The following is a 12,590-nucleotide window of genomic DNA, read 5'->3' as shown; positions in this document are numbered from 1 at the left end:
CACTTTTATGGTGACTAACGGGTGTTTAAAGACACAGTACATCTATATCACAGGTGTTTCCTGTACCAGGACATTTTGTTTTTGCAGCACTTCATTAATTTCAGCTATTACACACTCTCAGAAAAAGGTACAGAAGCTGTCACTGGGCCAGTAGCCTTATAAAAGGTACTAATATGTATGATTTAAGTACAGATATGTACACATTAGGTAGCAATATGAGTGCAGCAGCAACAATGTGCTTCATTATTTGTCTTTTATTTACCTCAATTGCCTTATAATTAAAGAACAGGTGTTGTATTGCCTTTATCATTATATTGTCTCTCCCTGATGAAGTGAACGCTTCCTTGCAAAGTCAAGGCTGGTTTGTGCTGCTTTGATTTTGGTGGACCAACATGACCTTTCTGGGAAAGACAGCTGATCAAGGAAGTCTTACTATTTAATCTAGTTAAGATGCCTGGTAGTGACTCGAGTACATCAGCGTTTAAAACAGCTGTGCTGACTCCAAATATACATTATATCTCCCCGTTTCCCTTTTATTTATGTGAAAGAAAGAGAAACACATTTAAGTTTAAGAATAATGTAAAGTTTAATATGTTTCATCAACATGAAATAAGCAAACAACAGTCTAAAGGAGAAAAAAATATGAAGTAAATAATAAGGCCGCTGACGCTGATGAGCCAGTTCCCCATGAATGAACTCCTAATCTAGTCAAATAAACCTGCCGTTGAATGTTATACATTTTGTTAGCTCCTTGACAAACTGCTTTTGTTTTCTCTTTTGTAAATCTCTTTGGATAAAAGTGTCTGCTAAATGCAAAAATGCCAAATAAACAGGTTGAACGAGCTTTGTATAGGGCACACAAAGAGTGGACGTTTATAATTGACATAAAACAAATGAAACTTCATTCCCAGACATTAACGTCAACGGTTTATTTATTCTATGGACTGTAAAAATGCTAGCTTGGTATCAAAAAATTGTGACTGAATTGTGCCAGTGTGGTGTACATTTAATTCATAAACTAGAGCATAAAATGTTTGGGAAATACAGTATTTGCAAGGGAATCAAGTAAATGTTATTGATTAAATGTAACTTATCATGAGTAATAAATGTTTATAATTAGGAAACTGCATTATAAAATATTATACCTGTTTATTATTTCATTATTTGCTCTGCACAATAGCCTATTCAAACAAACACTGAAAAGGTTTGCAGAATTAACAAATAACCATCAACTATTCTCCACGACTTTGTGAACTTAACTTATCTAATACAGCTAAATGTACAAAAAAATGTTTCTTTATATAATGTACATTAAGATTATAACTTAAAGTCCTGAGAGATCAATTATCATCATCATTAAGACCAAAGTAAACTTTAAAATACTGTACAAACTAATTTCGGCTGAAATCAGTCAGCATGTTAATTACATTTGGAATGTTTTAAAACTTAAACATCGTATAAAAGCATTTCAGCAGCTCCAATCATACAGCTGATTTCACTGTTTCACTTTAGAAATGCAAATACAAGGTGCCTTAGTAGTTGTGTTTAGGTTTATATGGTTTTACGTTATTTATGTAGCACCGTGGTCCTGTGAAGCACGACATTTCGTTATATCCACTATATGCCCCCACGTGTAGCAGAATGACAATAAAGCTCAACTTGAACTTGAGTCTCCATAATTCATTCACTGACATTCTGGCTTCTTATGGCCAGTTAAGTGGTGGATTCCACATAGTTGCCAGGAAAATATCCCTTTACTCCATTGAGAAAGCCCTCATACCAGCCGTCCTCATTCCTGCTGGTGAGGTAGATGATATCGCCCTCCTGAAACACCAGGTCACCTGGCTTGCCTGTGTTGAAGTTATATAGTGCTACCACTGGTAAGAAAAAGAATTACAATGGAAAATTAGTACTGAAAGATAGTTTTGATATCTCACGTTCTGAATGTGTCATTACAAAATGATCAGTCTTAGATGTCAATACAGTAATTTTCACAATGCAGATTCTTCATCTGAATGAGTTAACATAAATGAGCCTACCTTTCTCCAAATAGTCAGCTGGTGCAGTTATTTCATAATCAATGGGAGGAGGTAGAGGGGGCAATTCCTCAAAGTTGTCGAAACTTTCTAATGGTGGCGATGGGGGCGGTGCTGGTATCTCAAGGTCTAAATGTGCATTGACACACAAAGTTAACAAACTTACAAAACTGGCAAAGTGCAAATGCACCATTATGATCATAAGTGTGTTTGAAGGAGATGTGGGTAATTCCGTGCCACGAGCCACATCAAATAAAATTGTGAATTTATTTTTATTTTGTTTATTTTTCAATAAATAAACCGACCATCAAACAATAAAAATAATAACAATATAGCTCTCATTTTATAAAATAAAAATAATAATAATTATTGCAGTTATTTCCTGATTCAATTTTTTGACACTAGAAATTACACACTTCACCTTTACAGTGTTGGTTCACCAAAGACAATAAAATTCTATCATATGGCTTTTAGAAGACTTGGAATATAACGCACCAGTACTATTTTATTATCCTCTGACTCCACTACAGCGTCCAAATATGTTTATTTTAATAAATTTTTTGTGTACAGTGTATAATTTTTTCTTGTTTTAGATCTATTTTATATGTCAGATTTCTTTTTTTTCTGAACCTTTTCTATAGTTGGTTGAGCACCTGATTTTCAATTTTGGTAATAGTTTTAGTTAATAACAACAACAACAACGCTGTAGTGCAGTTGCGAGGATTATTTTTATGATGCCTTTTTGGTTCTTCTTTGTCCTTTTTGCAGCTAACATGTTTGTATGGACATGGTGGTGAGTAAATGATGACAGTCATGATTTTTTTTTTGGCTGAACTATCCCTTTAAAATCACTCGACTCATTTGAGTTTTCTAAAGAGAGATAGAACTTGGTGGAGGATGTAGATCGAGTGTCCTGTTGTGTGTAGGATGACGTGATATGAGGTCAAATGATAAGCTGATTTTACTTGCTGAAGTGCAGACTGGGGAAGTGGCGAATATAAAGGAAAAGAAGAGCGTCAGACAGCAATGCACAAAAGCCTCACTTACCCAGGTGCTCCAGGCGAGCAGGGATCCAGCACAATGGGCTGAATGAAACAGGCAGAGCTAGAGGAGGCGGGTATGGAGGGGGTGGGGGTATCATGACTGACAGGTGTTTTGAGGAAACAAATTTAAGATTTTTTTTAAGGGCCGAACAATAAAAATGCAGTTACTAAACTAAATGGTCTTTGGAACGGTATGCATGGCTAAATAAGAACCTATTTTTGGTACATGGTATCAATAAATTTGATTACAAAATCTGAGAGGTGGCATTAACTAATCGGGTCTCAGGAAGGAGTAGGGCTTTACGTGATTGAGCAGAAGGCAGAAAAAGTGAGCGCGTGTACAGCGAGTGAGCGATGGGGCCCATGCGGAACCTCAGAGACAGCGAGCGAGAGCTAGGAGGGTGACATCGCACTCGTGACCGGCGAGAGAGCGGAGCTGAGTGAGAAGAGAAAGACAAGTGTGAAAATAAGAGCAAAGAGTATAAAAGTTCACAGAAATAAACTACAGCAACACCAAGATAAAGAGCATAGATAAGCTGCCTGTAAGCCAAAGCAAACATGTAATCATCCAAACAAGACACAAAGCATTATACAAAACAAAATACCACCTTTAGACAAACGTGCTTTTGTTTTGGCATTTTTGTACCTTCAATGTTCTCATCACACGGCAGAGGCGGTGGGGTTGGAAGATCAAGGCTATCAGGGACTGGTGGAGGAAGCATGTCACCGGGAGCTTCTGGCAGAGGAAATCCATTCTCCTCGGCCACTAGACACAAAAATTCTCTATTCAATTTTATTACTCTATAGAATTTTCAATTTTAAACTACTGTCATTGGATTCTTTTTCTCTGACTTCACTACAGAGTACAAATATGCTTACTGACTGGATTGTATTCTTACAACACGCATTTATACTTACAGAACATACTTTATTTGTTTATATATGTATTTATTTTTGTGGATAGTTTATAATTTTTTCTTGTTTTAGTCTCATACATCATAACTTTTTTAGTTGTTTAATGCATAGTTACATTACTGTTTAAAAGTTTGGGGTCTATATATATATATATATATATATATATATATATATATATATATATATATATATATATATATATCTATATATATATATATATATTAATATAAATGAATACTTTTATTCAGCAAGGATGCATCAAATTGATCACAAAAGACTGTAAAGAAATCTATAATATTACAAAAGATTTCTATTACAAATAAATGTTGTTCTTTTTATATTTATCAAGGAATCCTGGAAAAAAAAAACTTTGCATGGTTTTACAAAAATAAAATAAAAATATTAAGCAGCACTACTGTTTTCTACATTGATAATAATAGGAAATGTTTCTTGAGCAGCAAATCAGCAAATTAGAATGATTTCTGAAGGATCATGTGACACTGAAGACTGGAGTAATGATGCTGAAAATTCAGCTTTGCATCACAGGAATAAATTTAAAACACAATAAAATAGAAAACAGTTATTTTAAATAGGGCTATGCGATTAATTGAAATCGTAATAAAATCACGATTTGAGCGTGCGCGATTTCTAAATCGCTTTATAGCACGATTTTCCGCGGTCCCGACCTCCCGCAGTATGCTATCCGATCCAATCAGAATGCAACGCGCCTAGTGAGAGAACAGAACAGACTGGGAATATGCCCAACTCCAGGTTCACACACTCTGTCTGTGATGCGTATTTTTTCCAGCCCATGTTAATGGATCAGAGCTTCACACTGCACGCGGAAAAAGATGCGATCAGAAAAGGTTAGAAATCGAAAGGTGCGAAAAGAATGAATATCTAGCGCATGAGCATAGAGAGAGTTGTAAGTGAGTGAGTGAGGAGACACGTTTTAAGTGCGCGCATTCTCTCGGGACGAGAGCAGCGTGTATCTGAGCACGCTTGTCTGGTTTTGTGACAAAACAAAGGAAATCTGCGTGCAAGCAGAGAGATTCGTGCTCGCGCATTATTTTAATGTGCTTTTGCGTTACAATAACGCGCTCTCGCTGCTGCTTCTGCACCGCATACACATACTGTATACGCACTGCAGACGGAGTGCGTGTGAACCTTGGGCAATAAATATATTTCAGCACCTGAGGCACGGCTACAATGAGCTCTATGACCAATGCATGGCAAAAAAAAAATAAAAAATAAGCCCTGGACACGGATTTTATTTTATTGTATTTTTTATTTTAGTTTTTGTTTGACATCTTAGTGATTATTTTGACTTATGTCTGTTCTAGAGGCATGTTACAACTTTCTGATAAAGCTCTAATTGGTTTTCTTTTGGAAATATGTTTCAAATTTATACTGAATCCATTTATGACTGTAAAGCATGTCTGTGTGTGTCAAAATCGTGATTAAAATCGAAATCGCAAAATTGATCAAAAAATCGTGATAGGTTTTTTTTGTCCATATCGCACAGCCCTAATTTTAAACCTCCTAACCACCTTTCAATATCCTGCCGTGTTATAGGATGATGCTGAAATCTGTGATTCGGCACCAACTAACCTGTTTCAAGAGGTGGAGCTGGTGGAGGAGGTGGTATTGTCATCAGGCTGCTGGGCTCAGGTGCATTCACCATAGGAGGGGGCGGGGGGATGTTGGTACAGTCAAGGGGAGGAGGGGGAGGAGGTGGTGGAGGTGGGGGTGGACCAGTCTCCTGTCCATGATCCTGTTCACCCTCTGCCTCCATCAGTGGGGGTGGAGGGGGTTGTTCTTCATCCACCACTGTGCTGATGATGTCAACATCAGGGCTGGTGGGCCAGCTGGGTACTACAGGAGGCGGCACGGCTTTACTGCAGCGACCGGATAAATCCAGTTAGGACGAGTGATATAAATGTTATGTTAGAATTTTAATCAGAAATGATAAAACACTGTCTGTGCTCTTACGCAATGGACTTTTCATTAAGTGAAGTAAGGGATGCTCCATGAGAGAGAGTGGGTGCCACAGGACACTGGACAGGCTCAGGTGGACGGCTGCTTCGACTTAATCAACATGCAGACACAGAAACACATACTGAGGTGTCAGGCAGTTAATATTAGGCATGTACTTCTGAATTTCATGCAGAAAGCCACTTAGGACACTTTGCTCTAAAAAGACACGTGCATGACTCAAGTGCTTATGCTGAAAAACTAAAGTTATCGCAATGCAAACTGTTGCTTTCAGGCAGTGTAAAGAGGGGAAGTGGGTAGATCAAAACTAAAATCACTTCCTGGAGAAAGGCATTCTAACTGAGAGGAAAGAGGAACAGAAGCCTGAGACATGGGGTTGATATGAGTTATATCTGATTTCAATAGTTTGTTTTGATGAACATGACATTTTTGGTGGAGGATCTAATCCAGAATAAAAAGAGATGTGGTGACTACATTAAAGTTAATCATAGGGGGCAGTGGTCATGTGGGTGGCAGGTGATGATGACTAAAATGAAAATGTAAAAATAAAAGCTAATTCGAAATATTAATAAATACTGTAATATCTGATAATACTAAAATAACACCCGTCCTGTATGAACAGCACTAGACGTACCTCAGCGTGCTGGTTGTTTCTGCTGTGTTTGTTGGTGTTTTTTTTTGAGTGTGGTTGGTATGATTCATGAAATCATATATTCAGGTTAGTGTTTTTTGGATTTGGAAGTAACTAAATTATAATATTCAAACAAACACAATCCACAGACAAACTAAAGACTGACCACCCTGACTCTTTTCTGACTCTTACTGAGTTTTTCTGAGAATACAGAATATATTGAAAACAAAGCAACTGCACATTTATTCCAGGACTATAAACTATATTTTCTGGCTAATTACCCCAAAAAGTGTAAACACTGTGGCTCAGTGGTGCTATCAATACATTGCTGTTTGTTTGAGCAAATCTACACAGCAGCACTGGCTCAAGCAACCTGTCTGAAAACATTTTCAGCATTATTTTTGTAATACTTTTTAATGAAACTGGTAGCACAGAAATCACACTTTACCAACTTTTATCGAACATAAAGTGAATAAATATACATTTACATTACCAGAAGATTTTTTCAAACGTTTCTGCAGGAAGTTTTTTATGCTCATCAAGGCTGCATTTATTTGGTCAAAATACAGTAAAAACAGTAATATTGTGAAATATTATTAACATTTAAAATCACTGTTTTCTAGTTTAAGATATTTTAAAATGTAATTTATTCCCATGATGCAAAGCTGAATATTCAGCATCATTACTCCAGTCTTCAGTGTCACATGATCCTTCAGAAATCATTCTAATATGCTGATTTTCTGCCCAAGTAACATTTCTCATTATTGTCAAAGTTATTATCAATTATTATCAAAAGTGTGCTGCTTAATTTAACAAAACGTTTAAAAAACAGCATTTATATGAGACTGTAACACTGTAAAATCTGTCTTTTTGATCAATTTAATGCATCTCGCTGAAGAGTGTAGAGGAGTATTCATTTCTTAAAAACTTACACTGATGTAGTGTATATAATCAACAATATTTCACATGAAAATCTACCTTCTGCAAGTATATCAGTAAAAAATGTGTGTTTTCTTGTGAGTACATGCAATGTGTTAAGTCTTGGTGTGTGTGTGATACTGTACGTGATAGACTTAATATAAATGTGTGCTTCAACGGTCTTCTGTGGCTTTGTGCCAATGTATCTGCAAGCCTGACAAGTGCATTCCTGTGAAATTCTTGAAGCTTTGTGTTTGTTTGTCTGCTTACTGCTATATGGACCTAGCGGAGTGTCAATGAGCTAGCTAAACATGGGTAGCACCAATTAATGAGTAGCTGCTTTCCCAACACTGCTTAGTAGCTGGTAGCCAGCCAAATGTGTGTGTGTGTGTGTGTGTGTGTGTGTGTGTGTGTGTGTGTGTGTGTGTGTGTGTGTGTGTGTGTGTGTGTGTGTGTGTGTGTGTGTGTGTGTGTGTGTGTGTGTGTTTGAGGGAAAAGAAGAGTGTAGAGGAGGCAGAAAAAGAGAATGATCTAAACGTACCGCTGCTCTGAGTGTGTGTATACTGTTAATTGATGTCAGACTAACTGCTATATAACAGGATGTTGCCAAGTGTGACAGAACTAACAAAAGCTAAACAGACATCGACTGGTACTTTTTACTATTCTGCCTTTTATTTCTAACTTTTTGTGAAGGGAAGAAATTAAAAGTTACATGATGAAACAGCTAAAATGTTATTTATTAAAATGTCAAAATTTTAATTGTTAATCTAGAGTCACTGTGAACACTTGGTAATCCTGCCGTATCTTGTTCCATTTTGTATTTTGCCCAAGGTTACTAAATAATCCTGGGTAGTCAGGTTTTGAGATTTCACACTGTACAACTTTGTGCAATCACACTGGGTTAACATTCTTATTTGCATATTTATGATGTTAAAACATTGCATAAGTATAGCAAGCAGGAAGCATGCAATTTCTGTGAAAACAATGGCAAATAAATCCAATCTAGTTGTACTGAATGTTTAAATAATGCACGAGTATTTAATGGGAAAAGCACTGTTGCTAAATAACTCATTGTGTGACATTCTAGTGCCTCACTGCATACCTTTGGCTCCACAATCTGGAGAGCTAACCATGCTTTGTACCCACTTCATGAAATTATATGTGTGCTCACCTTAATGCCATGGCCAACTGAGTCCAGGCTAGAGAAAGAGATGGGTGCGCGGGAGTACTTGATCTTGGCTTCTTTATTTTTTGCTGGGGGGACAATCTTATTACTGCGTGGAATCCTCTTGGTAACGGTGAAAGCGCCGATCTCTCTGCGGGCCACCTTCTCCCTGTGCATGTCCACTGTCTGTATAAAAGTACAGATATTGGGGGGAAAATGACTCCTGAAAACCTCTAAAACAATTTTTAATATTAAAATGAATAAATATTCCCAATCTACATGCCACACTATCAGCACTCATTAAATGAAAGATGATAAACCTGGTTCCTGTCTTTGCAACATTCTGCAGTAAAATATTTTTTTATTATATTACGGAGCTGCTGAATGTTTGATTCTGATTGTTGATGAATGTTCTAATGTGTACATTTATTTTTCAGGAAACACAGAGCTAAAGTAGTTCTACACATTTTTTTAACAATGACTGATAAATTATTGTTTTTGATAAATGATTAACTAATATTAAATGTAATATGTTTACATGTATTTTATTAACCATGTTTTAGTTCACAGTGCAGTTAGCTAATAATATGCATTCATATTGAGAATGCTATTAAGCAACCTTGAGAATAATCTAGTATTTACATCCATCACAGCACAAAGCTCATAGCCGTTTATGCTGTTCCAATGGAATCAACTTCCTCGGTAAAAGGTTATAGTTTGTCATGTAAGAGGAACTGATGTTGTTCAGCCTTGCTAAGACATTAGATACTTCCTGAAACGCCAGTCTGGTGTTCCTCTGTGAGCCCTCAAATACAGTGAGAAGAATCACTATTATTCCAGGCCTGCTTGTTACAGCTCTTCCTGGGCACAGGGCAGACAATGGAGAACATCAATCAGGGTTCAAACTTTGTTTCTGAGCGAGAGAACAGTGGCCCTTTCATTCCAAGTCTGGGATCTGGCTTACCCCCGCTTTAGCCCTGCCTCAGGTGACCTGGTTAGGCAGGATGGGCACGGAGCGCGCTGGAACACTGTGCTGGAGTCCCAGCCGCAGTGAGAGGAGTCAAGGGACTGACAGGGGGCCCTAAGCAGTGACAACCTACACTGAGCTTTGGGACATTTCTACAACAGTACTCTGTCCTTATCCACTTAACAGTAGTAAAGCTTTTTACCAAGAGACCAAAAGTAATTTTACAGTCATAAAAACCCTTCACAGATTCATGTCCACTTAAAATGTATCACAAAACTGAAGGTCATAATCATTATCGTTTAGAAGTCTTAACTTCTAAATGAAATTATAGGCATCTTATATACCTAGGATGCAGAATTGTAATTTGAAACTAAATTAAAAAATAGAATTAAAATGGAAAATGTAAAGAAATTCACATAAATGCTGCAATTATAGTTTTTAAGTGTTATCATACCTATATCACATAAATGTTTATTTTTTTTAAAGAAATCAATTATTTGCAAAAAAAATACATTTTTATTTAATGTTTATATTTCTTTATTATATTTATTAATTTATTCTTTACTTTATGAGCTGTGGTGGAATTAATGAAAATGATTTTTATTTGGTGGTGATGTACAGCAAAATTAAAATCAGTTGTACTAGTATTCAATTACTAAGGGAAATAAGGAACCAGCACATGAAAAACTGCTAAATCCTTCCATTTTTCATGAAATGAAAGGCGACATTGTGAAGCCGGCAAAGTTTCAGAGTCTACATGATAAGACTGAACTACTTTACACTGATTAAAATGACGGTGTTGTGGTAATATGATCAAAATAACAAACATATTCCAAGTATCTCAAAACATCTGACTGCATATTCCAGTTTCCCTTCAAGACAAGTAGGAGTGGGGCTGATACCTGTCCGATCTGGTTGATGGAGGACTCTATATTGCGGAGCTGCAGGGTCTGTGACTCCAGAAGCTTGAGCACATTGGTGGCCATAGAGCTGATCTGATAGGCCACACTAGCCAAGGACTGGGTAGTGAAGGCCTTGGTCTCCTCCAGGGCTTTGGTGGTGTCATTTCCAGACTGCAGAAATAAAAACATACTTTAATTAAACACAGATGACATATGAAAGCATGTTTCAAGCAACTTCATCTTAATGTACATTAATACTAACTGTCATGGTGTTGCATGTTATACATGCCCTTAACATCCTGCAGCAAGAAGAAAAGGGAACAAACTTTTTGTGTACAAGTACACAAGCGTTTTTGTAGCTACACACAGTCATCTTCATTTGTTATTCGTATTTTCGAATTCGTCTTCTATTGTTTTTATACTGTGCCAGTGATATTAACTATGCAGTACTTTAAGGTTTACTCTTATTCCTCAAGTAAACCTTTTAGCATTTTTACATTTTCATTAAGACATTATTTAATGTTTACTAAGCAATTTCTGTTGTTTAGTCTGCTGACAGGTAATTTCGGGGTTTGCTGTCTTTGTGGGGAGCATGCAACGTGAAAAAAACCTGACCTCACACAAGGTCTTACTTTATCTTCTCACTTGTGTGTCTTTCTTCCTGAATACTGTACAAAAGCATATTTATATTGAACAGCAGTCTCATAAAGAGCCGCGTGAGTGTGAGGTGAGATCAGACTGTGAGTTCCGCTGTTATAGTCTGTTTAATCTGTAGTTTTACAATAAGAGTGTACTGAGGCACTCCAAACACCCCTAAGGACAATAAATACACCAATCTGTGTGGCATTTACCTTTAATAACACATTTGAGTAGGCTACTGTTTGCATACTGACTGTAAAAACTGATTTCTGCATAGACGCGCTTATATGGAAAAATTATAGTTAAAAGCAGCGCAGTGGAAATGCAAAAACGCATTCTGTGCCTAATGCACAGACCAATCACTCAAGTATACTATTAAATAATTCCATTCTTGTTCAGTAAATTACACGTCTCGTCATTTCCCTACCGGTCTCAGACTGGATCTGTGTGTGGCATGTGAAGCTGCTCGAGCTCGTGTGAGTGTCTTACCTGCAGGTAGTTGCTCTCGCAGTAGTCCGCTACTTTGTATAAATTGGTGTAGTTGTCTAAAAGTGCTTTACGAGCGGAAGGGGCCTCCTCCAGTATTTTTGTAACTTCTTCGGAGTAGTTTTGATCCTTCATTGTGCGATGGAATGAAAGACCGTTCAAGATCAACTCCGGAAACCTCCGTGAGACAGCAGCCTACGGATATCTGTCAGTCAGACGTCATCCGCCACTGCCTTCCTCTGTCACCAGACTCAAGTTCTGCTTTGATGCTGCAAGGACATATCTGCTCAGGGGATTTGCGAGCATGTGGAAACGAGAACATATTCCCACTTAAACCTGCAATAAAACAGCAGCAGGACTGACTAGTTTTAGAAACGTAAAAGAATAATAGACATAATACTAAGTTGTTTCAAAAACACGTGGTCCCTGTCAGCGGTGAAATCACGCCCTCTAGCGATTGGATCGATTGTGAACAAGTGTCTATAACCGTGAAGCGTGTGAACAGAGATTGAAAATCTGGGACTTTTTATTTAAAGCAGAAAATAAAAAGAAGCAAACAATAAAATGAGCTACAACAACCAAAGATCAAGATGTTTATTATTTTAATTACAACACCCTTTTTTTTCTTTGAAGAACCAGGATTCCCCAGGATATATGACATTTTAAAAGTGTGATTTCTAAATTTGGAGAAAAATATATATATAAATGAATAAAATCTAAAAATAAATAAATTTAAATCTTTAAAAAAAAATGAATATACATTTCTGGTTCTAACATTCAGCTTTTAAGACTTCTAAAATTCTAAAATTAAATATACAGAAACTATGAATGATGAATGTTCATAGATTAAAATAAAGAGAGCATTATTGTGGAAACTGTGGGGAAAAAATAAT

General features: G+C 36.8%; 1 pseudogene; it reads right to left on the bottom strand.

The window, feature by feature from the left end:
• Positions 1-567: 567 nt before the first annotated feature.
• On the bottom strand, positions 568-12,011 carry LOC109055020 (annotated as a pseudogene).
• Positions 12,012-12,590: the final 579 nt, after the last annotated feature.

The sequence above is a fragment of the Cyprinus carpio genome, chromosome A3 (genome assembly GCF_018340385.1).
Source record: "Cyprinus carpio isolate SPL01 chromosome A3, ASM1834038v1, whole genome shotgun sequence".
Lineage (NCBI taxonomy): Eukaryota > Metazoa > Chordata > Actinopteri > Cypriniformes > Cyprinidae > Cyprinus > Cyprinus carpio.
This window is presented reverse-complemented; position numbering and strand designations above follow the sequence as displayed.